Genomic DNA, 3,655 nt, shown 5'->3' with positions numbered 1-3,655 from the left:
AGTAATTCTTCTCTTGTAACTTGTAAGCATTAAGAAATCTGGCACTTCCCCAAGCCAACGCTGAGGCAGTGAGGCCAAACTCTGCTAAAAAAGTGAGCAGCACTGTTACTAATCAGGGACGACTCAGGGCAATTTGCATAGCATCATCCCATACGTCAAAGGCTCAAACCTAATTTTACTAACTATCCAAAGATGCCCCAAAGGGTAAATCAGGCATTTGTGCGGTTTATTTATATAATTAATTAATAATTAATTATGAACCAGTGTCCATATCAACATTTCACATTTGTCTTTTGCCTGACTAAGTAATCATTAAGACTACCAACTCAATAATTCATGATGAGCAGTGAGCTTAATTCTTGGACATTAATTCCACTATATAGATGTAGATATGTTTAGGGTCCTTTTGGTATCAATCATTGTGAAATATGGCTAGAGATATTCATGTAATGATGCTTCCGTGGTCGGCTTTTGGCCACTTAATACCGTTTTTTAACCTCTCTGTAGCCTTGGCCAAAGCTGGAGTAAGGGTCTCCTTCATATCAACCCCAAAAAACATCCAAAGACTCCCTAAAGTTCCTCCTAATTTAGACACTCTAATCAATTTGGTGGAGTTCCAACTGCCAACCATGGAGAAAGAATTCTTGCCAGAAGGCAGCGAGGCGACTATGGACGTTTCTTTCGAGAAAATTCAGTACTTGAAGATTGCGTACGATCTCCTCCAGGGCCCTGTTAAGCGGTTCGTTTCGGATCAGCGACCAGATTGGATATTTGTCGATTTCATCTCTTATTGGGCGGCTGAAATTGCCCAAGAGCACAATATCCCCCTCCTTATGTACAGAGTTTTCTCCGCTTCTCAATTCGCATTCATGGGGCATCCAGAATCCCTTGTTGGTGATGGCCATAAAAGAATGAGACCTTCTCCGGAAAGTTTAACTTCACCACCTGAGTGGGTAGGTTTTCCATCTTCCGTAGTTTATCGGAATTTCGAAGCCACTACCTATTATAAAGGCTTTTATGGACATAATGCTTCGGGTATCACAGATGCTGAAAGGCTCGCTAAAGTTATTCAGGCATGTAAAGCTTTTGCTATACGTAGTTGCACTGAATACGAAGGTGAGTACTTTAACATATGTGAGAAGATAACAGGCAAACCGGTGATTCCTATTGGTTTACTCTTGCCAGAGAAACCAGCGGAAGGAAGAAGAATCACTGACAAATCATGGATTGAAAACTTTGAGTGGTTGGACGGACAAAAACCCAAGTCAGTTGTGTTTGTAGGATTTGGTAGTGAGTGTAAACTAAGCAAGGAACAAGTTCATGAGATAGCATATGGGCTGGAGCTATCCGGATTGCCATTTTTATGGGCACTAAGGAAGCCTGATTGGGCTACTGGTGATCACAATGCTCTGCCTCCAGGCTTTAGCGGTCGTGTACGTGGAAGAGGAGTTGTCTGCATTGGTTGGGCACCGCAATCGGAAATTTTAGAACACCCATCAATCGGAGGTTCGTTGTTTCACGCTGGATGGGGTTCAATTATAGAAACGTTGCAGTTTGGGCATTGTCTTGTGGTTTTTCCATTCATTATTGACCAACCCTTGAATGCAAGGCTTTTGGTGGAGAAAGGTCTGGCTGTGGAAGTAGATAGAAGTGACGATGGATCATTCACCGGAGCTGACATAGCTAAGGCTCTAAGACTGGCTATGGTTTCTGAAGAAGGGGAGAATTTAAGGGTCAGAGCTCAGGAAGCAGCAGAGGTTTTTGGGAACCGAAACCTGCAACATAGTTACTTCAATAGATTTGTTGAGTATCTGGATAAAAATGGAGCTGCGACTAATCAAAGTCAATTACAATCTTTCAAAGACAAATAAGATGGTGGTTTTGTTAAAATTAACAGTTTCCAATCATATTTAGTTATGATTTTGACAAAAATATTATTTAAATTATTATAAATAAATTAAATTATTTATCATAATTTTTTTTATATCGATGTTTACTTTGGATCTCTCTCACTATTCATCTCTTTTTAATTTTATCATTTTTTTATCGATATTCGTTTGTTATGATCTCAATTTTTCTTCTTGATGCTTTCAAAACTCTAAAGGTTGATTTTGATGTACTTAAGCTTGAAAATTTTAATTTTTTGGTGTTTCGATGAAACTAAAATAGTAGAAATGATCATAAATGTTTGAAATAATTTTTAATTGGATCAATTCGAGATATAGACACTAATAAATTTAAATATTTAAAATTTATAAATTTAAGATTTAAAATTTTTTTTTTAATTTTTAGCAGGTATTTTAGATAAAAAAAATTATGTTTTGATTTATGAAAATATGTTAAAAATACTTTAATCGATGTCAAATCTTAAAAAAATATAAAAAAATGAAGAGAGTTAACATTTAAAGTTTTGATTTGCAACTAATAAAAATATTTTAAACACAAAGTGTAACAAGTTTTTTAAACAGTAATAATAATTTTTTTTAATATAACGTGTAATAATAATATTTTTTCAAAATAACAGATAATAATATTTTTTTTTCAATATAACTTGTAACATATTTTAATATATGACGTGTAACAATAATTTCTTTTTTTAATATGACATGTAATAATTTTTTTTAATCACGATTTTAAATATGTTTTGTACATAAAGTGTAATAATATTTTTTTAAGATGATGTTTAACCTCATGCGTACTTGAAAGTGAAGAAATTTTTTAACAATAATTTTATCCAATTTAATTAAAAATTGTTAAAATTATTAAAAAAAAGTATACATTTTTTTTTAATTTTGAAACTTAAAAAAGTAATACTGCTCAACCTTTGCCCGAGACAAGCTTTCATACAAAACGACAATTGGAGTGGTTCCTAGATTATTATTTTAATGTTTATTTGATTATTATTTAATGATTCTAGTTACTATCGGTGGTGCGTTCCAGCTGTTAATCATATTTGTGACAATAATAAAAGCTAATTCTGTCAGACTAATTTATAAATTTCTTGAGTCTAATAATTGAATTCTTAGTGCAAACATCCCCATCACTAATCTTATAGTCCATAAATGCTATATATAATATAGAATTAATGCATTATGCTTTATTTATCATATAAAACCCATTTTATAAATTATAAATCCCACACATATGGATTCATAGTGACAAATGTAGTGATTAACATTGATACAAAAAATCCAAAATGAATACATTAGTTTCAAGTATTAGCTGATTAGTCAATTGCATGCAAAAACAATACACATTAAAACTTGTGCCAAAGGAAAAGCACAAACACAGGAGCAAATTCTGATTCTTGACAGTTTTGGAAATGTGCAGTAGCCAATATATTCCACGTAGATATATTGTTAATGTATTGCCTAAGATTAAAAGGAGTGTTGTTGGCAGTAGAGATATATTGTTTGCGTATAAATTTGGCAGCAATCATGTGTTACTCGAATATTAAATTCTAGCAAACTCTTTTTGGGTGGAAACAGAAAATAAAACTTGATCAATATGGTGATTAATATGGAGACATTGAAGAGGCAAATCATCACGTCTCTCATCTAAAACTAAAGAATTCATCTAAAATCATCGAATCAGCCTCTGCAATCACCGCTAATGCACCATTTAATATTGATTTAATGAATCAAATGGTCGGATG

The 3,655-nt window shown here is 33.1% G+C and overlaps 1 pseudogene; it reads left to right on the top strand.

The window, feature by feature from the left end:
* Positions 1–428: 428 nt before the first annotated feature.
* On the top strand, positions 429–1,975 carry LOC110428849 (putative UDP-rhamnose:rhamnosyltransferase 1 pseudogene; annotated as a pseudogene).
* The last annotated feature ends 1,680 nt before the right edge of the window (positions 1,976–3,655 follow it).

The sequence above is a fragment of the Theobroma umbraticum genome, unplaced genomic scaffold (genome assembly GCF_002168275.2).
Source record: "Theobroma umbraticum cultivar Fairchild unplaced genomic scaffold, ASM216827v3 scaffold_1953.0, whole genome shotgun sequence".
NCBI classification, from domain to species: domain Eukaryota; kingdom Viridiplantae; phylum Streptophyta; class Magnoliopsida; order Malvales; family Malvaceae; genus Theobroma; species Theobroma umbraticum.
This window is presented reverse-complemented; position numbering and strand designations above follow the sequence as displayed.